The sequence below is a fragment of the Pipistrellus hanaki genome (genome assembly GCF_964339955.1).
Source record: "Pipistrellus hanaki genome assembly, chromosome: 19".
NCBI lineage: Eukaryota > Metazoa > Chordata > Mammalia > Chiroptera > Vespertilionidae > Pipistrellus > Pipistrellus hanaki.
Genome location: NC_140521.1, coordinates 1,807,119 through 1,833,414, shown reverse-complemented (window position 1 = coordinate 1,833,414; position 26,296 = coordinate 1,807,119). Strand labels below are relative to the sequence as shown.

The 26,296-nt window shown below is 58.2% G+C and overlaps 1 gene segment (V, D, J or C); it reads right to left on the bottom strand.

Moving 5' to 3' along the window:
- Positions 1–6,328: 6,328 nt before the first annotated feature.
- Positions 6,329–12,985, bottom strand: LOC311613973 (immunoglobulin lambda variable 1-40-like). The segment is given in 3 exons: positions 12,878–12,985; positions 12,405–12,767; positions 6,329–6,432 (listed from the first exon to the last, which is right to left on the bottom strand).
- Between the last annotated feature and the right edge of the window lie 13,311 nt (positions 12,986–26,296).

The window sequence follows — 26,296 nt, the reverse complement described above, 5'->3', positions numbered from 1 at the left end:
GGGGGTGTCCCTCATTCCCAGGCCTGCGCTCTACCCACTGACCCAAACCAGCTAGGGCTCACGTTCCTTTTTCAATTTGTCTTTCAGTGTGAGCAGGACTTCCACGATGAAGGTGAAGGAGAAAGAGGAGGTGGCTGGTGGCACAAAATCTCCACCACCCCCCCCACCCCCCAGGGACCCCCAGTTCTCCAGCTCAGGGTCTCTCGCTCGCAAACATCCAGGGCAGAGAGCCTGTCAGCCATGGAGGGGCTGGAGGCCGGGAGCCGGTGATCCAGGAGGGCCCATGAGCCTGGAAAGGATTCCTCTCTCTCTGAGCCTTCAGGTGCCTCCAGGGCCCCTCCCCCCGCTCTGGGCCCAGGTGGAGGCAACGGGGCGAGAAGGCGTAAGGAGGGCACAGGTGCCCGCTGCCCGGGCGGGAAATCACCTTTTGCTTGTTTTCGAGTTGCTCTTAAAATAGAGCCTCGGCCTCGGTCTCTGGTTGAAAAACAACAACTACTCGCTGTAAACAACTCGAAAAGGACAGAAAAACAAACAGGGGGGCCGAGATGCACCCCACCTGCGCCCAGAAGAGCCACGTCTGCGATTCGGACGGGCCTCCTGTTCTCAGTGTCATCGTGAATGTACCAGTGGCCGGATTGTTCGTTTCAATACATTTTTTATTTATTTTTAAAATATAGTTTATTGATTTTTTTTTTTTTTTAAATAACACCGATTTATTAGCTCACAGTTCAATAGACAAGAAGTCCAGGTGGAATCAACTGAATTATTTACTCCAAACCACACAAAGCCTAAATCAAGATGGTGGCTAGGCCAGAGTTTTACTTGGAGACTCTCCGAAAGAATCAGTTTCTAATCTCAGTTAGATGGTTGGCAGAATTGAGCTCCTTGTGATTTTTAAAATTGAAGTCTCTGTTTCTTTAATATGCAGCCCCTCTTCTTCAAGTCAACAATGGCACATTTTTATTGATTTTTTTTACAGAGAGGAAGGGAGAGTTAGAAACATAGATGAGAGAGCAACATTGATCAGCTGCCTCCCACACCTTCCCCACTGGGGATGTGCTCACAACCAAGCTACATGCCCTTGACCAGAATCGAACCCGGGACCCTTCATTCCACAGGCCGACGCTCTATCCACTGAGCCTAACTGGTTTTGGCTCAATACATTTTTATTGATATCAGAGAGGAAGGGAGAGGGCGAAGGAGAGGGAGAAGCATCCATGAGGAGAGAGAGTCCTGGACCTGCTGCCTCCCTCACACCCCCCACTGGGGATGGAGACCGCAACCTGGGCCTGTGCCCTGACTGGGAATCGTGGTTCCCAGGGTTAGACCTCCTGGTTCACAGGTTGACACCCAACCACGGAGCCACGCCGGCCGGGCCTGATGGCTGGTTTTAAAATGGCGAATTCCAGCCCTAACTGTTTTGGCTCGGCGGATAGAGCGTCAGCCTGCAGACTCAAGGGTCCCAAGTTGGATTCGGTCAAGGGCATGTACCTTGGTTGTGGGCACATCCCCAGTGGAGGGAGTGCAGGAGGCAGCTGATGGATGTTTCTCTCTCATCCATGTTTCTCTCTATCCCTCTCCCTTCCTCTCTGTAAAAATCAATAAGATATATTTTTAAAAATAAAATAAAATGGCGAATTCCATGTGGGTGAACTGCCAATCATCAGCATCCCAGACCCAGGACGCGGGCAGGACCCCAGGGCCCCGAGTTCTTCACTCCTCCTCCTGGTTCCCCCCTCGGTGGGGCCCTTACACCAGGGATCTCTCTGCTCTTGAGCGTCACCCAGGCTGGCTGGATGGTGGGGACCTCTTTCTCTCCCTCTCTCCCCACGGCCCCTCTGAGTCCCTGTCGTGCTGGGGGAGGACCCACGCCCTGCGGGGGACCCCCTCACCACCTGGGATCTGGGGGGTCTGTCCAGGGCCCTGCATCTGTGCAGTGCATGGCTCCTCTGTTTTGTTTTCAGAGATGGAGACTGCTTCATCTTCTTCCCTGCATGCAGAGAAGCACAGATCTCCTTTACAAATAAGACGGAAATAAAAACATACAGGACCAGCCTGCAGGTCCGTGCTGGGCGTACCTGGTGTGTGACCTCCCAGATAAGACCTTGAATTTCACATAGAGGATAGGATGATTGATAGACAGATAGATAGATGACAGATGATAGATAATAGATGATAGAGAATAAAGGATAGATGATAGATATTGGTAGATGATAATAATAAAGGATAGATAGTGATAGATGATAGTAATAAATGATAGATAATAAGTGATAGATGACCGATAATGATTAATGATAATAATAAATGATAGATGACAGACAGAAGAGGGTTTTTTTTAATGATAGAAAATGTTCTTTTATTTTTTAATGTACTTTTTATTGTTGATAGTATGACAGACATCTCCCATTCCCACCTTCCCCCCATCTCCTCCCAGCCCTCCCCCAGGTCCTCCGCCCTATTGCCCTGTGCCTGGCGGTGCAGTGAGCACACAAGGTCCTTGGCTCATCTCTCTGGCCCCAGCCCCCGTGGAGTACGGCGTCTGCTCCCTGCCTCCGGCTCCGTTTGCTCATGGTGCTCACTGATCCCACACAGGAGGGGCTGCTGTCGGTCTGTCCTCCTCCGTGGCCTTCTCTCCGCATATTTCCCAGGAGAGCTGGTCTTTCGCTCTGAGCAGCACACCCCCGCCTGTGTGGGTCACCCGGCGTGCACCCCACGGTGGGCCCCATCCCTGTCCCACCACTGACTCCGGGGGGACCCTCCCCGGGCCTCCCCCCAGGAATCAAACGAAGGCCAGGCCCTCCAAGGCCCTGGGAGGAGGGTGCAGACCCCTCCCGCACCTTCCCACAGGGAAGCACGTGCCCCTCCCATCCCCCCACAACCGGGAGCACCCCTGTCCTACGGAGGGACTGCACAGGGAAAGAGAGGAACCTGGGACACCGCTTCCACCGCCCCCCCACCCCAGCTCCGCTCTGAGGCAGGGCCAGGGCGGGCTCAGGCCTCCCGGCTCCTCGGAGCCCCCACCACGGACCTGAGCAGTGACCCCTTCCTCAGGGGCCTTGGCCTCTTCACACACACACACACACACGCTCACACACACACTCACACACACACACACTCACACACACATGCACACACATGCACACACACTCGCACACACACGCACACACACGCACACTCACACACTCACACACACATGCACACACATGCACACACACTCACACTCACACACACATGCACACACACACTCACACACACATGCACACACACAATCACACACACACTCACACACACACACATACACACACACACACACACACACACACACGCTGCTCCCCATGTAGCCTGGCAGGAGCCCGGGGGAGGAGAGGGTGCGGGGCTGTGAGCTCAGCCCTGGCTGCTGGGGCAGGAGGGCAGGGAGGGGAGCGGGAGGGGGCGGGAGGGGGAGCCAGGGCCTGGGGGTGTCCCGAGGTCAGCGGGCTGGGGTGGGGGCTGGGGCTGGGGGCTGCCTGTGCGGCTGTGGGGGACACACGAGGCCATGTTGGTGGTTCCCAGGGTTAGAGCGCAGGGAGGGGGTGTCCCCTCTGCCCTGAACCGCACATGGTCCCCGTTGCTGAGGTCAGAGGCCCCGTCCGGCCTCCATGGGGGGCTGCAGCAGGAGGCCTCCGGCCCCGGCGCCTCCAGCAGCAGAGCCTGGTGCCCCCACCTCCCACCCCCCACTCAGAGCCCAGGTGTCAGGCTCATCAGCTGCCTCGAAGCCAGAGGGAAGCCGGGGGGTCACGGGGACCCTGAAGGGGCCACAGAAAGTGGGTGCCAGCTCCCAGGAGAAGCCAGGCCAGCGGGCCGCAGAGCACCCAGCACGCACCCACACGCCCTGGCCCCGGGGGCCCCTCTCGGCCGTGCTCCCCCTGCGACCGGCACCCTGAGGCGGCACCGGCCACGTGGGCCACAGCCTCCTGGCCTCCTTCCTGGGCCTCAGGCCTGAAGCACATTCAAGGCTGAGCATCAGCTCGCACCGGAGCCGGGGAGGTCAGGGTGGGGCAGCCCCGACTGGAACAGGGGCGGGGGGACCTCCCTGGGAGCGGGCCCAGGCCCAGCAGAGGGCCGGGAAGGTGTCTGGTGTCAGGGGCAGCCACACAGCCTCCGGGAGGAGAAGCTGGCTCCTCCTGCACCCCTCCGGCCTCGGGGAGCACAGTGCCCCCCCCGTGCCTCCCCAGGGCCAGGCCCCACCCCAGCTCGCCCAAGCCCCAGGGGCTGGAGTGCACCCCTGGGGAGAGGAGCTCAGGGTCAGGACCTGCCCGGAAGCAGGACGGCCACCCCATAGGCTGGATGTCACCATTCCCCTGGGCTGCAGGCAGGGTCCTACCCAGCTGGCTTCCTGGTCATCACCTCCCGATGTCCCTGCACAGTGCCCCCTCCCGCTCACGCACATCCACACGCACATCCACACGCACATGCTCACACATACATGACACACACAGCCCACACCCTCAGCCAGGCGCCCGCAGTGCCCTCTAGTGGCCACTCTTGTCATCGCTCTAAAAGGTCCCTGAAGCCTCATGGGAAGCCGGCTGCACAGGCTGAAGGCCATTCTCTCCTTTCCCGGGAGGGGTCGGGGAGGACCCTGCCCCCCGAGTCCTAAGCCAGCTCAGATCCCAGCTCCCAAGGCCCGGCCAGAGTGGGGGTCTCTCGTACCCCCACCTTCCAGGGTCCCGTGAGCTCCTCCTCCCCCAGAGAGAAAACCGGCGCCTTCCCTCCATGAGCAGCTGCTGAGCAGCTCCAAAGCCCGGCTGCCCAGGCCCCCGAGCGGCCTGAGACCCGGACCCCAGGAGGCCGTTCATTTCCCAGGGTCAGAGGGGGCGGGGTGCCCTCTTCCCCTAGTCCTGGGGGCCCCAGAACCCCCCCACACACACACTCATACACACACACTCATACACACGCACTCAACACACACACATATACACATATACACACTCACACACATTCATACGCACACTCTCTCATACACACACATTCATTCACACACACATTCATACACACTCATACACATTCATGCACACACATACACACACTCATACACACATATTCACACACACACTCATACACACACACACACAGGGGCTCAGCACACAGGCGGTTCTTACATGCTGAGCCAAGAAGCCGGGTCGCGGGGCCACATGGGGGCTGGAAAGGGCATGGCCCTGGGGGGCGGGGGGTGGAGGACGGGCCCCCTGGGACTGACACGGGTAAGGATACCCCGCCCCTGGCGCCCCGCAGAGGAGGCTGGGTGCCCAGGGGCCAGGGGTGCCCGCGGGCCCGGCTCCCAGCGCTGCCAGCCTCGCCCAATGCGCCCGGAACCCGGGGTCCCCCTCACCCCGCTGGCCGGCCTGCTGCTGCCACCTAGTGGCCTCCCGCCAAGAACTGGGGCCCCAGGGAACCCCGCAGAGCACCGTTCCCTGGGGGTGGGGGTGAGAGTGGGGGGCCGGGCGCCGCCTGGTGGCGAGGTGGTGCCACGGCGCCTCTCCCGGCCCAGAAGGGGCACCGGTTCTGGCCTTGCTTCCCTGACTGCGATGCTTCTTCCAGCGCCGCCACCACGGGCTCTTTTATATATATGTGTGTATTATATATATATATATATATATATATATATATATATATATATATATATATATATATATATATATATATATATATATATATATATATATATTAGTATATATAATGATATCCCCATATTCTTTTTTTAAATATATTTTATTGATTTTTTGCAGCGAGAAAGAGAGAGGGATAGAGAGTTAGAAACATCGATGAGAGAGAAACACCGACCAGCTGCCTCCTGCACACCCCCCACTGGGGATATGCCCGCAACCAAGGTCCATGCCCTTGACCGGAATCGAACCCGGGACCTTTCAGTCCCCAGTCTGACGCTCTATCCACTGAGCCACACCGGTTTCGGCCACCCCGGGCTCTTGGGGCGTCTCAGTCACCATCGCGGCTGTTCCCCCAAAGCACAGGGGACCTAATCAGGGGGCCTGATCCCCAGCCGAGGACCTGCACGGGGCAGGGTGTCCTCTGAGCACAGGCACATGTGCTCCGTTGCCCAGAAGCCGCCGGGATCGTGCAAAAGGGGGAGCTGACACCCCGGGGGGTGGCTGTCTGACTCCCGGGGGTTTGCAACGTTCCCTTGGGGTCGAAGGCCATTCTGGGGTGCAGCCCCGCTCCCAGAGCCACGCTCCTGGCGCCTGGGAACCGGAGGTGGACATAGGAATGGCTGGGTCACAAGGAGTCCTGCGCATGCGCTCACGGGGAGACCTGCGCCCACCAGGAGGCGCTAGATCGCTCCAACCCACAGGGAAGAGGCGCTGCTCCCCAGGTTGGTCTCATAGAAATCAGGCGGCGGCGGCTGCACGAGGGGCAGGAGGACTTTGTGCAGAACTGGGGGCACCAGGGGCTTTGGCAGGCCTCTCGGGACCTCTTAGGACCCAGAGCCCCCATGCACGAGGGTTTAGATCGGCCGCCACCGCCAGACCTGACGAGCCATGACCTGACCGGCTGAGGTTCGGGCCCAGGGCCTGAGAAATGACAACATCCAATCGCCGGAGGGAGAAACAGGTCGTGGATAGTAACGATGGCCTCAGGGCGAGGGCGGCCAGATTTAGCAAACTGAAAACAGCAGCAACGCAGATGCCCAGGTAAGTGTGGGTTTCAGAGAAACAATGAAGAATTTTTTTCGTGTAAGTTGTGGTACATGAAATATTGGGGACATCCTCACACTAAAAAAGTAAATAAATAAAATAAAAATCATTGTTTGCACGGCCTGTGGCTTATCACACAGCCCCAAGAGCTGCAGGAACTTGGCACCTTTTCTCCTTGGCTCATTCTATGTCCATATGTGCTTGTACTTCTTTCTTTCTTTTCTTTTTTAAAATATATTTTATTGATTTTTTACAGAGAGGAAAGGAGAGGGATAGAGAGCTAGAAACATCGATGAGAGAGAAACATCGACCAGCTGCCTCCTGCACACCCTCCACCGGAGATGTGCCCTCAACCAAGGCACATGCCCTTGACCGGAATCAAACCCGGGACCCTTTAGTCCTCAGACTGGCACTCTATCCACTGAGCCAAACCGGTTTCTGCTGTGTTTGTATTTCTTAACCACATTCTCTCTTCTTCTCGGTGTTGCTATGAGCATAGACAGGCCGTTGGAGGCTAAGAGGACGGTCGGTGCACAACCTTGGCTGACCTTGAGGAGAAAGTAAGACAGTTCGCTGTGTGTTCCGTGGCTCAGGAGAGCCTGCGTCTGCTCACTGGAGAGGGAAGGGGGGATTTTTGTAAAAAAGGGAAGATGCTGCTTAGATCAGTGGTCTGCAAACTGAGGCTCTCAAGCCACATGCGGCTCTTTGGCCCCTTGAGTTTTTAGCAAAGGCCAGCTTAGGAGGACCCTGATTAAGTGAATAACAATGTACCTACCTACATAGTTTAAGTTTTAAAAATGTGGCTCTCCAAAGAAATTTCAATCGTTGTGCTGTTCGTATTTGGCTCTGTGGACTAATGAGTTTGCCCACCGCTGGCTTAGGTGAAAACAGTGGCTTTGCCAGCTGGTGCAGTACCAGGCGTGGCCAATAGAGGGTGCTGGAGGCACGCTGCAAGGCCATAGCCAGGTGAAGGGCATTTCCCGGCTTTCTCTCCTTTCTTACTGAGCACAAGAGCCTGCGATTGGTGCGGGGCATGGTCCACTCTCCCCTCAGTGACCCTGGCTGGCCCTGGCCGGCCGGTTCCAGCTCTGCACTCAGGCCCCAGGAGTCTGCCGGGCAGCCACTGCTGCCAGGAGTCCAGCTTCCCATGCCTCTGGCCATGGTCGGCCCCTTCTGGGCACCAGCCTGGCCCCCAGTCTGTGGCCAGGGGCCAGCTGGCCCCCCAGTCAGACTCCGGCCGGTGTTCCCTGACGCCGCCTGGCCTTCCCCAGCCACCCCTCTGGCACGGCATCCTTCCATCTGAACCATTCATTCATCATTCATTCATCATTCATTCACCATTCATTCACCATTCATTCATCATTCATTCATCATTCATTCACCATTCATTCACCATTCATTCATCATTCATTCATCATTCATTCACCATTCATTCATCATTCATTCATCATTCATTCATCATTCATTCACCATTCATTCACCATTCATTCATCATTCATTCACCATTCATTCATCATTCATTCATCATTCATTCATCATTCATTCATCATTCATTCATTCATCATTCATTCATCATTCATTCATCATTCATTCATCATTCATTCACCATTCATTCATCATTCATTCATCATTCATTCATCATTCATTCATTCATCATTCATTCATCATTCATTCATCATTCATTCATCATTCATTCACCATTCATTCACCATTCATTCATCATTCATTCATCATTCATTCATCATTCATTCATGATTCATTCATCATTCATTCATCATTCATTCATGATTCATTCATCATTCATTCATCATTCATTCACCATTCATTCACCATTCATTCATCATTCATTCACCATTCATTCATCATTCATTCATGATTCATTCATCATTCATTCACCATTCATTCACCATTCATTCATCATTCATTCATCATTCATTCACCATTCATTCATCATTCATTCATCATTCATTCATCATTCATTCACCATTCATTCACCATTCATTCATCATTCATTCACCATTCATTCACTCATTCAGCTATTTATTGACTAGAGGCCGGCCTTCCTTCCCCCGCTACTCCCCCAACCCCCCCCCACCACTGCTGCCTGGCACCCGGGACCCGGGCTTCCCTCACAGCCCCGGCTTCCTCTGGGAGGATGGAGGGACTTCCGGCCTCATTAGCATGTTATGCTGTTATTAGATTATTATAGATTTTTATAGATTATTGTATATTTTTATAGATTATTATAGGTGGCTTGCTGTGTGCCAGGCACCGTTCTAATGAGCACGTGTGTGCGAGTGCTTGTACTGACATGTACGTGTTCTTTCTCCTGGGTATGCACCAAGGAGTGGCATGCCTGGGCCCTGCTAGACTAGTCAGCTAGCATCTTCTGTTTTCCCAGGAGGATGCACAGTTCTCCTCCTGCGTGAACGGGTGGAGGCAGGATGCACAGAGAAGGAAACACGACAGAGTCTCACCGTAAGTGAGAGCGAGAGTGAGAGCGAGAGCGAGAGCGAGAGTGAGAGCAAGAGCGAGAGCGAGAGTAAGAGCGAGAGCGAGAGCGAGGTTACAAACCAACTGAGGCCTCGGAGCCAAAGCAGGCCCGTCAGGCTGAGACATGCATTCTGAATTTGTTCCCAAATGTGTTTGTGTGTGTTTGTATGTTTGTGTGTGTGTGGTGTGCGTGTGTGGGGTGTGTGTGTGTGTGCGTGTGTGGTGTGTGTGTGTGTGCGTGTGTGTGTGCGTGCGTGTGTGTGTGGTGTGTGTTTGTGTGTGTGGTGTGCGTGTGTGGGGTGTGTGTGTGTGCGTGTGTTTGTGTGGTGTGTGTTGGTGTGTGTGGTGTGTGTTTGTGTGTGTGGTGTGCGTGTGTGGGGTGTGTGTGTGTGCGTGTGTGTGTGGTGTGTGTTTGTGTGTGTGGTGTGCGTGTGTGGGGTGTGTGTGTGTGCGTGTGTTTGTGTGGTGTGTGTTGGTGTGTGTGGTGTGTGTTTGTGTGTGTGGTGTGTGTGTGTGTGGTGTGTGTGTGTGGTGTGTGTGTGTGGTGTGTGTGTGTGGTGTGTGTGTGTGGTGTGTGTTGGTGTGTGTGCGTGTGTGTGTTTGTGTGGTGTGTGTTGGTGTGTGTGTGTGTGGTGTGTGTGGTGTGTGTGTGTGTGGTGTGTGTGTGGTGTGTGTTTGTGTGTGTGGTGTGTGTGTGTGTGTGTGGTGTGTGTTGGTGTGTGTGGTGTGTGTGCTGTGTGTGGTGTGTGTTAGTGTGTGTGGTGTGTGTGTGGTGTGTGTGGTGTGTGTGTGTGTGTGGTGTGTTTGTGGTGTGTGTTTGTGTGTGTGTGTTTGTGTGTATGTTTGGGTGTGTGTGTGTGTGCATTGTGTACCGTAGGCATTTCGTTTTCCAACCTTTCGCTGCTACAAACAATGCAATATTCTCCGTAAGGCCCAGCGGTGGGGCCGCTGTGTGGGAGGGCGCGCTCGGCTCCTGCTCCCATCCCGCTGTGCTCACTTCCGCCCGCCGGCCGTGTGGGGCCCTCGTTCCCTAGCCTCGGCAGGTTTCTCCGCTGTCACCCCCAGGCTCTCCCGGCACCTCCCTTTCCTTTCCCGTGGACAAGCGTCGTCCTTCGCCCGTCCGTGCGGCCACCCCCCGGGTCTGAGCCACTGAAAAGTCACGTGTGGGGGCAGCCCTGCGGGCCCCTCGGGCCTCAGGCGGGGCTGCACGGACAGTAGCTCCCAGCCAGGCCCCGGCCCGCCGGCCGCCCTCCCCTCTGTGGCCTGAACCCTCTCCGCCGCTGATGCTGGCCAGAGCTGCCACCTGACAGCTGCAATGTTCTGGATTGTGAGACCATTCACGACCCCAGCAGACGGGTCACTGGTCCATGCTGGGGACCCCTGATGGTGACAAGGGCTTGGGAAAAGATCCGACCTTGAATGTGTGGGGAGGGGGGATGAAGGGGGAGGAGGACCGATCACACACACACACACACCCCCGCTGCCTGTTCCCGAGGGACCCAGAGGGCTTCGGGGGCGGGAAAATGAGCGGGGGCTGGTCGGAGTTAGGGTTCCATCCCTGACGCGGGTCTGGGCCTGCGTCTCCTTGTCCATCGTCGGTGGGCAGCCTGGACCGTTCCAGGGAGCCGGAGCCAAACACTGTGTGGTCAGGTTGTTGGCTCTTTGGCAGAGAAGGAGAGAGGATGTGTGAGAGCATCCGTGAGCGGGGTTTTCCATGGACGAACCTCAGGCCTGGGCCATGGCACAGGGTTTGGGGGAGTTTTCCCTGCACAGATCTCGGCATCGTTTGTTCAAAAAAGTCACCACAACCACCCTGGCTGGTCTGGCTCCGTGGATGGCGCGGTGGCCTGCGGACTGAAGGGTCCCAGGTTCGATTCCAGTCAAGGGCACGTGCCAGGGTTGTGGGCTTGATCAATGATTCTCTCTCATTGATGTTTCTCTCTCTCCCTCGCCCTTCCTCCGTGAAATCAATATTTTTTTCTTTTTCTTTTTTTTTTTAATCACCACAACCAACTGTAATTTTTATACCCGCGATTGTTTAAATTAGCAGAAATCAGCACATCCTGGCCAGGGAGAGCATCCTGCTCTGCAGCGCCACCTCCTGGTCATGGATAGACAGACCTCAAGGCCATGCACCGCCTTAACTCACCGCTGCTCCCTGGGTTCCTTGACCCAGTGCTGCCCCCTTGCAGAGCTGCTGAGCCAATGGCCGCTCAGCACCTTCACCCCCAGAAGCTCCCTGACCTCTTTGCCTTCTGGATGGGGACACAACCCTCTGAACCCCAGAAGGCTGCCTATGGGAGGGACATCCTACAAACAGACCTGTCAAAGTGCTCCCCAAATAAATCCCAGGCTGTGCTCCTTTTTATTGTATTGTACTGTATTGTATTGTATTGTATTGATTTCAGAGAGGAAGGGAGAAGGAAAGAGAGAGAGAAACATCCATGATGAGAGAGAATCAGGGATCGGCTTCCTCCTGCATGCCCCAGGTTGGGGAATGAGCCTGCAACCTGGGCCTGGGCCACTGACTGGGAATCGAACCCTGAACTCGGGGTTCATAGGTCAAGGCTCAACCACTGAGCAATGTGGTTTTTTTAAAAGCAGGCCAAGAGGACATCCCCACAACTCATAGCTGTCACAGACCTCGATGATCACACTCTAATGTTCTCCGTTGGGATGGGGATGGGGGAGGGTAAGGGTAATAATAAAACTACTCTAGACTTCTATCTATTGGTGTTTCTGTGGACAGAAGATTCAGATTCATTCCTATCATTTTATTTTATTTTATTTTTAATGCAGATGTAATTGACATTATATCGGTGTCAGGTGTACACCGTGAGGACTCTGTGTGGGTGTCCGTGCAAAGCCAGCTCCAGAATAATGCTCCTGACCTCTGCCATCACACTTCCTGCAAGCTCAGCTGGTTCTGTGCTGAGGACACTGAGGTCTAGTCTCTCAGCTGCTTCCACAGACACAATAGGACAGCGCCCCCTGCCGGTGCCCCTGCTGCCCGTCCTCCCAGAGCCAGGCACTCACAGCCAGAGTTTCTGCTCCTGGACCCCCTCCTCCCGCTTAGACAACCCCCTTCCTCATCACCATGGCAACCCCCAAATCACTATGGTTTGATCGCTGTGAATGGCCAGTTCCTGAGCTTAAAATCACACGCAAATCACCACAGGTCTCAGGCTGAGCCCAGCAGGCAGCAACCGGGGCCCTCACCCCTCCCAGAGCAGAGGGGTTTTTGTCTCACTTCCCCACAGGCCTGCAGCACTGTGGGAGCACTCAGACTGCTGTCATAGGACTGGCAGAAATAACTGGCCTCATCCTCAGCCTGCAGCCCCGTGTTGGTCAGGGTGCCTGAGCTGCCAGACCTGGAGCCAGAGAATCGGTCTGGGACCCCTGAGGGTGGGTTGCTATTACCATAGATGATGAGTTTGGGGGCCTTTCCTGGGAGCTGCTGGTACCAGTGCACACTATAACTCCCAATGTTGGAGCTGCTTCCAGTGCAGGAGATGGTGACCGTCTGGCCCGGGGACCCCGACACTGAGGCCGGCTGAGTCAGCACAGACTGGGCCCAGGATCCTGGAAGAGGGGGAGACACAGAGAGGGTGAGTCTGGGTCCGGAGACAAGAGGAGGAAGCAGGGCCCATGTGTCTTCCCAAGGCCCCTTTCCCTGTCCCCTATCCAGTCACCTGTGCAGTGAGCCAGGAGGGTGAGGAGGAGAGGGGCCCAGGCCATGGTGCAGGTCATCCCTGAGTCCTGCCTCCTGTGCCCACAGCTGAAGCAGAGCTCCCCACCTCTCTCCCTGCCCCTCTTCATAGTCTGCGGGAGGGAGGGCCCTTTTATGCAAATGAGACCCCATCTATTTGATCCTCCCTGGGCCCTGGGTGGGGTCCCTGTGCCTGAGGATGGCAGTGTGAGGGCAGGGGTGGGGCTGTGTGGGGCCCAAGGGGTGGCAAGGTCACAGCTGTGAGCCCTGAGCACAGGGCACCAGGCAGGGCCAGGGAACAAGCTGCAGCTGTGATGAGCCCAGCGCTTCAGCAGCGGTCCCTGCGCGCCCCCTGGTGGCCAGGTCTGGACGCACCACTGTGTCCCCTGCTGACTAAGGCCCAGGAGGGACAGTCCTGCCTCCCCCCTGCTCTGTGCACTGACCCCCTGGCTCAGGGCTTCCAGGTGCCCCCTGAGGTGGCCTCCCCATCCCCTCAGAACACTCTCTCTGCTCCACTCCGCCTCCTCCTGGGAGTCGGGCCCCGTCTCCCTGGCCAGTCATGGTCAGACCTGAGCTGATTTCTCTCAGGGAACGTTCTTCCCAGGGTCATCCTAGAACCCCTTTCCCTCTGACAGCCCCTCCCCCTGATGGCTCTGAAGGTCATGGTCCCAGCAGAGGGGACACCAGCCCTGTGCCCGGGCCTCCTCCTGGGAATGAGGCCCCGAACCCCTTTCAGCTGAGGGCCTGGTCAGCGGGCACAGGGCTGGGCAGGAGCCTTGGGCACTGGAGCTGGGGAGGGAGGGGTCCCTGCTCTGACCTCTGGGCGCGGAGGCCCTGCTCCGGGGACCGGCCGCCTGCTGGGAGGGGCCTGGGCTCTGGGAACAGGTCACACAGCTGTTTCCTTAGTTCATGTCAGAAACAGCCATCACCCGGGCCCTGGTCTGTGGCCCACGGATAACAGGCCGCCTTTCAGGGACGTGGGGACCAGTGGGTGTTGGTGCTGGTTCTGTGCTTCTGAGACGCAGAGACATGGAGCGAACGGGGAAAGTGACCCATTAGAACCAGAAGGTTCTTCCCCATGGAGTTTGCACCTGGATGTTAGGTTAACAGGGTCAGTTGTGAATCAAGTCTCTGAGGAGGTGGAGGTTTTTGTCCCACTTCCCCATCTGAGTGTGTCACTGTGGGAAGCATGATTTTCCCCACTCAGACAGTAATAGTCAGCCTCGTCCTCAGCCTGCAGCCCCGAGATGGTCAGGAGCCCCGCATTGGCCGAGGCGTCTTTGGACCCAGAGAAGCGGCTGGGGACCCCGGAGCCCTGGTGCTTCTCTGACTCTGATTTATATGCCAGGAGAAACCGGGGACGGCTCCCTGGCTTCTGCTGGAACCACCATATCCAGAAACCACTAAACGGATAGGAAATACCACTCAGGGTGCAGGTGAGTGTGGCCGAGGCTCCCAGAGAGGCAGAGAGGGAGGGCGGCTGGGTCAGCACAGGCTTGGAGAGGGACCCTGCAGACACAGACACCTGTCAGTGAGGGGCAGGGACCAGGGGCAGGTCCCCAGGAGACTGAGCAGGAAGGGAAGGAGCCTGGGCCCAGGCCTGGCCCTACCTGTGCAGTGAGAGAGGAGCGCCAGGAGCAGAGGAGTCCAGGCCATGGTGCTCACAGCCCTGAGCCCACAGTGGGGCTGGGCTGCCCAGGCCTCCTTTTCTCCCCCGCCCTCTGCCAGAGGAGGGGCTGCCATGCAAATGAGGGTCCCTCCAGGGACTGCCCAGCCCCTCCCTGGGCCCTGGGGCTGCAGCTCAGCTCACACCCCAGACTGAGGGGCATGGAGGTGGGCTCCCCCTTGGGGGGCCCTGTAGGAAGCACCTGCTGAGACCACACAGAGGCTATTGCTCAGGGGGCGCTGCCAGCACAGACACAGCTGCTCCCCATCAGGGCGCACAGGGCCCAGCCCCCAGGCCCAGGATCCTGTGAGTGGAAACTATTCAGTGAGTAGCTGTGTGGGGGCCACAGGGCGATCCCACAGAGCCCCCTGCTGGCCACAGGACACACTACATCTCCGTGGTCCAAAGCCAGGAGGTCCAGCTGGTGTCTGCTGCTCCCCAGGTCCCTGTCCCTCTTGCCTCATCCTGGTCTGACTGGCACAGATGCTAGTGCTCACTGCAGCATCTCACTCCCAGGGCCCAGTCATGGGAGGTGCCAGGCATGTCCTAAATGATAAATTAATTTGGTTTCATCTCCAGTAAAGATGTAGTCAAGTTCATGCACAGTGAGCTCCTGATCCCACATCACACGTGATGAGGCGTCGATCTGGCTGGCAGGCCTCCTGGGGGCTGTTCAGGAGCCAATGGGGGGTAGTTTCCAGGAACACGCTCAGGGCGTCTTCCCGGCCCGTGAGCAGCCATGTTACCTGGGATGAGGCCCTCCCAGCCTGTGGAGACCGGGTGGGGCAGTAAGTGGTGCAGAGGAGGGGCTCGGGGCGGCCCGTGGACCAGGGGGAGCGGAGCCAGCTTCCTGACTGCAGACGGGACTGGATGTCCTCCTGGGTGTGGGGCCCCTTCCCCTGTGTCACATGCTCCGTGTCAGCCTGTGTCTCAGGTCCTGGGACGCGGTTCTGTTTTAAACAAACAAAGGAATTCCTGTCCTTCCTTCCTCCTTGTCCAGGTTTAGTGACTCTCCCAGCCCAGAGGAACTGGGACCCCAGCTGTGAGGGAGCCCCAGGCAGAACCCTGGACAGCGCCCCAGAGCCACCTGCTGGTCACGTGCCCACTCACAGTCTCCTCCAGGACATGAGGCTAAAAGCACAGACACCTGTCACCCAGCATGGATCAGAGCAGCGTGTGCTTGGGTCTGATGGGAAGAATGTGCTCACATGATCTGTGGGGCCGAGGCTCACACAGGGAGCGGGAAGTCACCAAGACACAGACGTTCCTTTGAGTAGAACAACCTCTACAGTCACATGAGGAGGGACTGTGTCCCTGTCTGGGACGCGGGGAGCTTGTCTCCTGTCATCAGAGTATTTACCGTCCGTGTAGAGACGTGACCACAGGGCTCTCCAGGCGGAGTCCCAGCAGAAGAATCCAGAGGCCGTGAGGGGTCTCCATTGGAAGCATCCATCCGATACAAACACTGCTGTTTGCCATGGTAACCCTGCTTTGTGGCTCCTGCACATGCTTGCTTGCTTAAATAATAAGGAACATGAGACCACTCCCACTTCAGAGAGGCCATGAAACCTTCCCCGGACAAGGTGATCAATGCTGGCACCAAGCCAGGCCATTGGTTGGGGTCTCAAGGCCCAGCACACAGGGGCTCTTTAAGAACTTGCAAAGGGGCTGGAAACACCCCCATTTGGGAGACAAAGGAGGTAAACACATGTTGGGGCCTAGAATTGGAGAGACATTTTCCTCCGGACCAGCGAGTACTAAATGTTACTCCATCTCTCTAAGCATGGCTTGGTCCTTCCCTGTTTTCTGTAACACAGCCAGGAGGGGACCAGTGTCTGGGGAGCAGCGGGGACGGGAGAGCAGCCCAGGAGGGAGGGAGCCCTGTGGGGGGAAGGAACACTGTGGGAGGGAGGAGAGGAGGCGGAGCTGCATGCGGCTGAGGCACAGGGAGGATCTCCTGGACTCTGGGCCAGAAAACCCTCCGAGGGCAGAAGGAGGAAGGACCTAGAGGAGCCGGAGGGTCTGGGGGAAGGGGGAGGCAGAGGGGAAGCCCTTTAGTTATAAGTATCAGGTCTGACATGGTTTCTCCCCGAACAAGGAGGTGAGGACCTGGGGGGCAGAAATGCTGCCTCACACATTCATACACAGTCAGCTGTGACCGAGCCTTCACGTGGGACCTCATGGTGCTGAGGGTCCTGAGGGGGTTGGGGAGTGAGAGCCGCCATCTGGGGCCCTGGTCAGGCTAAGGGAGTGGAGAAGAGGTTCTTGTCTCACTTCCCTGTGGGTTTGGACCACTGTGTGAGTCTTAGAGCTGCCGTCCCATGTGCTACAGTAATAGTCAGCCTCGTCCTCAGCCTGCAGCCCCGAGATGGTAAGGATCCCCGCATTGGCCGAGGCGTCTTTGGTTCCAGAGAAGCGGCTGGGGACCCCTGAGCCCTGGTACTTATCTGACTCTGATTTATATGACAGAAGATACCGGGGACGGCTCCCTGGCTTCTGCTGGATCCAGATTATCCAGTAATCACTAAAAGGATCGGTAGCACCACTCAGGGTACAGGTGAGTCTGGCTGTGGCTCCCGGAGATGCAGAGAGGGAGGGCGGCTGGGTCAGCACAGGCTGGGAGAGGGACCCTGCAGACACAGACACCTGTCAGTGAGGGGCAGGGACCAGGGGCAGGTTCCCAGGAGACCGAGCAGGAAGAGAAGGAGCCTGGGCCCAGGCCTGGCCCTACCTGTGCAGAGAGAGAGGAGCGCCAGGAGCAGAGGGGTCCAGGCCATGGTGGAGCAGCCCGTTCCCAGGACACAGAGCTGGGGCTGGGCGGTCCAGGCCTCTTATCCCCTCCCAGGGCACAGAAAGGGGCTGCTCATGCAAATGTGCCCCACCCCCTCTGCCCCAGGGTCTCCAGCCCCTGAGCAGGGAGGGCAGCCGGTGGGTGCACTGGTTTCCCCAGGGAGGAGAGGGATTGGGTGGAAGCAACTACTGGAGGGCACACAGCCACGTGCAGGGGAGCCACCCTCCCAGGAGGAGACCCACCTGCCCAGGCCTCACTGGAAGCCTGGCCCTGCCCCGCTGCCTCCTGGGAGAGACCAGGCCAGGCCAATCCCAGAGACGGTCTCTCAGCGGCCCCTGCTGGTCGCAGCGGGAACTACCGCTTCCTTTAAGCCCCTCCAGCCCCTCCCCTTCCCCTGCTCCCTTGGCTCCTGAGCTTCCAACAGGTGAGGTCCTCCCTCCTGGACCAGGCTGGTGTGCAAGTCTAGGGAGGATCGTGTGGAAAGGCCATTCTCACGGTTCACGGAATAATTTTAAAATGCTCCGTGTTTTTTTTATTGTGTAAATTGTACAAGGACGAATGACAAAAAACAACAACAACAGATTGATTGAGGGTCCGAACGCATGGTGACAACATGAGCTGACATGTGTGCATAGCTATGTCTGTGCTGACAGTGTCATTTGGCCCCTGAGCTTTCAAGGACATAATAATAAAAATAGAGAGCGCTCCGTTAGAACCCTTTTCAGCTTCCTGTGTCTGGAAGTTTCTCACGTTAAACCCATCATCACGCTAAACCATCTTCGGTTTGTGCTCGGTGAGGCCAGGGCTTGGTGGGTACCAGGCTCGGTGTGGGGGTGCCTGGTGGTCATTCTGGGGCTTGGGGGTGAGGGCACATTGATCAATATTCTTTGGTTAGCTCTGTGGGATTCAGGCTTGGCTGCCCGTGACAGCAACCCGGAGGACAAGGAGCAGTATCCATCCCAGACCAGAAAAATCCAGTGAGACTCTGGTTGCACACAGGGGAGGGGGGGGTTCTGATTTGTAACGCTCCCAAGTGGCAGAGTTGGAAGTCATAGCTTGGCCTTTTTATTTATTTGTTTATTTTAATCCTCACCCAAGGGTACGTTTTTATGGATTTTGGAAAAAGATAAAGAGAGAAACACAGATGTAGGACAGAAACAGCGATTCGTTTCTTCCTGTATATGTCCCATCTGGGGATCAAACATGAAACCTAGGCAGGTGCCCTGACCAGGAATGGAACCCGCAGCCTTTTGGTGCACAGGGTGACGCCCCAGCCCGCTGAGCCACACGGCCAGGGTCCCAGCTGGGCCCTTTCATGGGAGTGAGGAGCCTGGACCCAAAATCTGTGGGTTTTTGTGGGTTTTTTCCTTCTGCAAAGGGTCCAGGGGAGGCTTTGGGGCCATGTGGACCGGGTGCTGCCCCGTTCCCAGGCCTCCCCATCCCTAACTGGGGGGAGGGGGTGATAACAGCCCCTGTTCCCGGACATGGGAGCATCCGGCCTGGCCGTGCAGACCAGCCCCGCGCACGTGGCCCGGCCCCAGGAGGCCTCACCGTCACCAGCTCCTCTCCTTCCTCAGACCAGAACGCAGACACACTCACCGCTGAGGGCCAAGGAGCCAGCACCTCCGTCTTCCCGGCCAGGCCGCCTCCGTCCCACTCCTCACACCGTCATCGCAGCCCCAGAGCCACAGACCGGGAGCCAAGGAGCGGTCAGGGCCGCTTCCAGGAAAGACGTGTGGACAAAAGGAGGCGGCGGTGGGATGTGGCCCTGGGATGGCGGACACCGGCCTGGCCCCGGAGACATTCCGAGTTTGCACACCAGAGCACTGCGGGTTTTCCCTGTGCTAGCCCAGACCCTAATCCCTAATCCCTAATCCCTAACCCTATTGTTAAACCCATCAACTCATACACCCCACCGATTTACATAAAACCATCAATTTAGATAAAACCATTGACTCATTAACCCCATCGCATCTCTCCTCTGACACTCCAGAGCCCAGATCCTTCTCTGGCAGGTCATCCTGCCCAGAACCCTCAGGGCCACCCCCCACCGTTCCGTCCCCCCAAGAATTTCCAAGGCTCAGACCCCCTTATCCTCTGACAGCCCCTCCCCCTGATGGCTCTGAGGTCAGGGTCCCAGCAGAGGGGACGCCAGCCCTGTGCCCGGGCCTCCTCCTACGCCTGAGGCCCCCCAGCCCCTCCCAGATGAGGCCCTGGTCAGGGGGCACAGGGCTGGGCAGGAGCCTTGGGCACAGGATCCGGGGAGGGAGGGGTCCCTGCTCTGACCTCTGGGCGCGGAGGCCCTGCTCCGGGGAGAGGCCGCCTGCTGGGAGGGGCCTGGGCTCTGGGAACAGGTCACACAGCTGTTTCCTTAGTTCACGTCAGAAACAGCCATCGCCCGGGCCCTGGTCTGTGGCCCACGGATGACAGGCCGCCTTTCAGGGACGTGGGGACCAGTGGGTGTTGGTGCTGGTTCTGTGCTTCTGAGACGCAGAGACATGGGAGCGAACCGGGAAAGTGACCCATTGGGAACCAGAAGGTTCTTCCCCGTGGAGTTTGCACCTGGACATTATGTTAACAGGGTCAGAAGATGTGACATCAGACTCTGGGAGGGCGAGGTTTTTGTCCCACTTCCCCATCTGAGTGTGTCACTGTGGGAAGCATCACTGTACCAGATCGCACAGTAATAGTCAGCCTCGTCCTCAGCCTGCAGCCCCGAGATGGTCAGGAGCCCCGCATTGGCCGAGGCGTCTTTGGATCCAGAGAAGCGGCTGGGGACCCCGGAGCCCTGGTGCTTACTGGAGTCTGAGTAATACCACAGGAGATACCGGGGACGGCTCCCTGGCTTCTGCTGGTACCAGTATATGGTATAGCTGCCAACACTGATGTCACTCCTCAGAGTGCAGGTGAGTCTGGCTGTGGCTCCCGGAGATGCAGAGAGAGAAGGCGGCTGGGTCAGCACAGGCTGCGAGAGGGACCCTGCAGACACAGACACTTGTCAGTGAGGGGCAGGGACCAGGGGCAGGTTCCCAGGAGACTGGGAAGGAAGAGAAAGAGCCTGGGCACAGGCCTGGCCCTACCTGTGCAGAGAGAGAGGAGCGCCAGGAGCAGAGGAGTCCAGGCCATGGTGCTCACAGCCCTGAGCCCACAGTGGGGCTGGGCTGCCCAGGCCTCCTTTTCTCCCCCGCCCTCTGCCAGGGGAGGGGCTGCCATGCAAATAGGGTCCCTCCAGGGACTGCCCAGCCCCTCCCTGGGCCCTGGGGCTGCAGCTCAGTTCACACCCCAGACTGAGGAACATGGAGGTGGGCTCAGCCCTTGGGGGGCCCTGGGAGGAAGCACCTGCTGAGACCACACACAGGTGCCTGCTCAGGGGGCGCTGCCAGGCCCCCAGGGACAGCAGGGAGCCCACAGTGCAGGCCCCTGTGTAGGAAGGTCTCACTGAACAGCTGTGAGCTGACCACCTGCAGTCTCACAGCGCCCCCTGCTGGCAGGAGGACACACCCTCCCCTGCCCCAAAGCCCTGAGAGCCCAGCTGGCTGCGGGCTCCCAGGTCTCTGTCCCTCCTTCCACCCCCAGGGTCTGAGCCCAGACCCCGCGGTCTGATTCTGTGTTGATCGCAGGAGCAGGGCGCTCTCAGGTGAGCGTCTGTGTGAGGGGCTCACACACTCACCAGCGACACAGGAACGGGGTTTCTCTCCCAGGGAAGATGCTGCCCAAGAAACACACAGGGAGCCTCTGTGCAGGCCACAGGGGAGGGAGCTGCTCAGGGGGAGGAGCTCCTGGGGCTGAGCAGGTCCCTGAGGGGGAGAAGAATGTTCCAGAAATGCCCTCAGGGTCGCATTCAGAGGAGGACCATTCAGCAAACATTTCACACCATGGGCGGCCTTTCAGGTTTCCATGGAGATCTGACTGAGTCAGGGATTCATTGTAAAACCATCATCAGTGGGGTGGGCTTCACAGTAACCGGTGGAGCCTGTACCACGTGGATTTGTAAGTTTTAGGAAACGCCTTTGTATGCGGACACCTGTATGTCTGCTCTCCGTGTACCATGTAGTCTCCGTGTCCTCACATGTGTGTACGTTCTTACACATGCCCTGCCTGTGTTTTATGCACGTGTCCTCCTCTCAGGCAGAAGCTGGACCAGGTGTGTGGAGGAGCTGTCAGAAGCGGGGACGGACACTCCCCCCAGCCCCTGAGGGGGAAGGAGGGGGACCCCAGAGCCCAGGCGCAGACAGGGGGGGGCCTCCCCCTCCTGGCTCAGGGTCCCGGAGGAGCAGCAGGAGCTCCCAGGAGGAGGGAGGCAGAGCTCAGCACTGAGGTGCTGGACAGCGGCTGCTCCCAGGGCCCCATGGGCTCTGCAGCCTGAGGCCCCGGGACTGGGCAGTGGGGACGGAGGGACCTCTCCGGGGGCAGAGGCCTCAGCTGCTCCTGCTGGGCGTCCGGGAGGAGAGGGCACGGCTGGGTGTGGGGGCTGGACAGGAGACAGTGACCCTGATGAGACGCAGGCTGCCTGGTTGGGGTTCAGGACTGACGTGACCCCAGATAGTCCCCAGCACAGACCCGGGCTGCAGGGCAAAGAGGCTCAGGGTCCCCGCAGTTGGGAGGGGCTCTGGGTGGGGTCAGCCTGTGTCCAGGAAGAGCCCGCTGGGAGGCCCCTGAGGGGGGAGGGAGGAGGCCCCTCATGCTCAGGGGCTGCCCTGGGACCTGGCCTGTGGGGGGTGGAGGGGCGGGAGCAGCAGAAGCAGAGGCCACAGGCTGAGCCTGAGCCAGGAGCTGGGTCCCCTCCTGGCAGGTGAGCAGGGCGCCCTGTGGCCTCAGCCCTGCAGGACGGGCTTGGGGTGGCACTGGGACTGTGGGCACAGAGGCGGGACAGGCAGCCGGGGCCTCAGTGCCCTCCAGCAGGGCCCCCGGAGTCTGAGCTGCCAGATGTGCTCAGGAGCAGGTCAGGGTCACCCAGGCACCTGCTCTACGGCCGGATGGGGCCAGGCTGTGTGGGAGCCCCGGGTCCTAGCACACACGGGGCCTCCCTGAGGGGCTCTGGCGCAGGCACAGACAGTCGTGGGGCCCCGGGTCTGCCCTCCCCATCCTGGCCGCCTAGGCAGCCACCCCTGAGGCCCAGGAAGGTCTGCTCAGCTGAGACACGCACACGTGTGCTGCTGCCACGGGCGGCCTGACAGGCAGGGGCACAGGGAGAGACAGAGTTTGCAGATACAGTCCCCTGGGGTGGGGGGGGGCCACAGAGGCACAGCCACCTGATCTGAGAATGGCGCTGCCCTAGACCCACTGCAGCGGCTCAGCGGGTTTTTGTCTCACTTCCCCACAGGCCTGGGGCACTGTGGGAGCACCGAGATTGTCATCATAGGACTGACAGTGATAAAGGGCCTCGTCCTCAGCCTGCAGCCCCGTGATGGTCAGGATGTACCAGTTGCCATACCAGTCGCTAGAGAATCGACCAGAAGACCTGAGGAGTTTGAGAGCCTTTCCTGGGAGCTGCTGGTACCAGTATACACTCTGACCATTCCCAATGTTGGAGTAGCTCCCAGTGCAGGAGATGGTGACCGTCTGGCCCAGGGACCCCGACTCTGAGGCCGGCTGAGTCAGCACAGACTGGGCCCAGGATCCTGGAAGTGGGGGAGACACAGACAGGGTGAGTCTGGGTCTGGAGACAAGAGGAGGAAGCAGGGCCCATGTGTCTTCCCAAGGCCCCTTCCCCTGTCCCCTCTCCAGTCACCTGTGCAGTGAGCCAGGAGGGTGAGGAGGAGAGGGGCCCAGGCCATGGTGGGGGTCATCCCTGAGTCCTGCCTCCTGTGCCCACAGCTGAAGCAGAGCTCCCCACCTCTCTCCCTGCCCCTCTTCATAGTCTGCGGGAGGGAGGGCAGACTCATGCAAATGAGACCCCGTCTATTTGATCCTCCCTGGGCCCTGGGTGGGGTCCCTGTGCTTGAGGATAACAGGGTGAGGGCAGGAGTGGGGCTTTGTGGGGCCCATGGGGTGGCAAGGTCACAGGTGTTAGCCCTGAGCACAGGGCACCAGGCAGGGCCAGGGAACAGGCTGCAGCTGTGATGAGCACACCCTTCAGCAGCGGTCCCTGCCCGCCCCCTGGTGGCCAGGCTTGGACAAACCACTGTGTCCCCTGCTGACTAAGGCCCAGGAGGGACAGTCCTGCCTCCCCCCTGCTCTGGGCACTGACCCCCTGGCTCAGGGCATCCAGGTGCCCCCTGAGGTGGCCTCCCGTCGCCTCAGGACACTCTCTGCTCCACTCCGCCTCCTCCTGGGAGTCGGGGCCCATCTCCCTGGCCGGTCACGGTCAGACCTGAGCTGCTGTCACTCAGGGAACGTTCTTCCCAGGGTCAGGTCCAGAGCAGCCTCTGTGCCCAGGAGGCCAGTCCCCTCATCGTGCGGACGTTTTGTTTTCTATGTTCTTCTGTGTGAGAACTTGTCACTCTTTCTTCAAAACTCAAAAAAATATTCTTTCCACGGCCTCCCCTTTTGCCCAGTTGGTAATCCATACTGTGGTTAACAAGTGCTTTTGGGTCAAGCTTTGCCTAGTGACTGGTTTCCTCGTTGATTTGGAAATGGCATAAATACTTCACACTCCTCTGTTTTATCTCCGGAGGAGACGTGCATTTCTGATTTTCTTTAGTCACAACCGAGTCACTATGATCCCAGCTCATGGACAGGAAGGGGACGGGACGGGATGGCACCACCGGAACCAGGGCCTTGTGAGGGGGACACTGAGCGGTGAGTCGAGGTGACCTGGGGGAGCACTTCCTGGGATGGAAGCAGAAGGACATGCACTGGGCTCTGTGGGGTCAGAGGTTGTGTGGGGGGCCCCTGGGCCTGTCCTCCCTGAGGGAGGGGCGGGAGGCAGAGGCTCCAAGGAGAGGGGTCAGCGTCTCCATGGCAGCCAGGAGCCCGCTTCCCAGGGCCTCCCTCTGGGACAGGGGCCAGGCTGTGGGGTGGGTGCTGCTTTCTCACTTTCCTGGGGGAACTGGGCCTCAGGGCATGGCCCCCTGAGGGCAGTGGCTGTGGCCTTTGTTGGACCTGAATGTGCCAGGACAGTGGGGAGCTCAGGGGGCAGAGCTGGTCCTGGTGAGGCAGGAGCTGCTTTGCGGGTTTCCCTGAACGGTTTCCAGACCCAAATGCGCTGGAGATTAGGGTGGGGCCGAGGGAGGCCCAGGGGCCCTTAGGGAACCTTCCCGCCTCTGTTTGCTCTGATCTGGACCCACCTCCCAGCCATGGGGCCACAGGGATGGAGCCCAGGTCTGGCTCATGGGAGCTCAGAGGGCCCTGGCGATGTCTGTCTGAAGCCGATCGTTGTTTTAATAACAGAGAGCTGTGGACTGGGAGTCCGGAGGGCTGGTCAACCTTAATCGCTCTGAAGGGTCAGAGTTAATCACTAGACCTTGGCAGTTGAAGCAGCCCCACCTGTGAGTCCTACACTCACTGTTTGGCTGTGATTGGAGTCTCCTGCCCAGGAGATACAGGTGGATCCTATCATTTTAATCTTAATAAAAGGGATGGAAAAGCCAGAGTGAGGAGTAGTCCTCCAACTAGAGGTGGACTACGATGGCCTCCATTTCCCAAATTAAATCTGTTCTAGAGTCTCTTTTCCTTTGTGTGCGGCCTCTCCAGAACCCGAACCCTGAACCCGAACCCAGCTGGTGCCCTTCCCGTGGGTGTGAGACAGGCCCCTGCCGGGTCAGCTCACCTCAGGGAGGGGGCCCCGGGCTCGGGGAGTGGAATTGATATCACTGTGGGTGTGCACTGAGCTGCATTTTTATTTCTTAGAGAGAAATTAGCTCAGTGACTTGGACTCAGGGAATGGCGTGTGGACTAGGATGAGGAGAAGCTGTGGAAACCCTGCTTTAATCTCACACACATCCTCCCCGAGTGGGGCGGTGACAGAGAGCGTCCGTGTCCCTCGGCTCTGAGCTGGGAGCAGGCGGCCCTGGGGGACCCGGTCACAGAGGGGGACGGGGTGGCCAGTGTCATGCCGCCCAGGAGTGCTGAGTCATAGTTTGGAAAGCGGGGACAGGGTGACCCCGTGGCATTAGGAAACAGGAAGAGAGGGGGAGGGGGTGTTGAGCCCAGGGAGACAGACAACGGGGAGAGCAGGGGCCCCTGGGTCACATCACAGGGACAGGGAGCCCCCGTGGCCCTGCAGGAGAGGAGGCAGGTGCCGCCCCAGCTGCCCTGGCCTGGCGGCTCCTGGTGGCAGCAGGTTTATTAAGTCACGTGACAGCCTGAGACCTGGGTGGTCACAGAGGCCCTGTGGGCCGGGCCTGGTGGCTCAGTGGTTGGGCATTGACCTGGGAACCAGGAGGTCATGGTTTGATTCCCGGTCAGAGCACATGCCCGGGTTTCAAGCTCGATCCCCAGTGTGGGGCCTGCAGGAGGCAGCCAGTCAATGATTGGCTCTCATCACTGATGTTTCTCTTTCTCCCTCTCTCTCCCTCTCCCTCTCCCTCTCTCTCTTTCTGTCTGTCTCTCTCTCTGTCTTCCACATATACTTTGACATGGATGTTTTCAACAGGTTCAGCTGTTAGGAACCCAGACTCTGGGGAGGTGGAGGTTTTTGTCCCACTTCCCCATCTGCCTGTGTCACTGTGAAAAGTACCATCCTCCCCGGTCAAACAGTAATAGTCAGCCTCGTCCTCAGGCTGCAGCCCGGAGATGGTCAGGAGCCCCGCATTGGCAGAGGCGTCTTTGGATCCAGAGAAGCGGCTGGGGACCCCGGAGCCCTGGCCCTTATCTGAGTCTGATTTATATTTCAGGAGATACTGGGGAGGGCTCCCCGGCTTCTGCTGGTACCAGCTTATCCAGTAAGCACTAAGCGAATAGGAAATACCACTCAGGGTGCAGGTGAGTCTGACTGTGGCTCCCGGAGAGGCAGAGACGGAGGGTGGCTGGGTCAGCACAGGCTGGGACAAGGATCCTGCAGA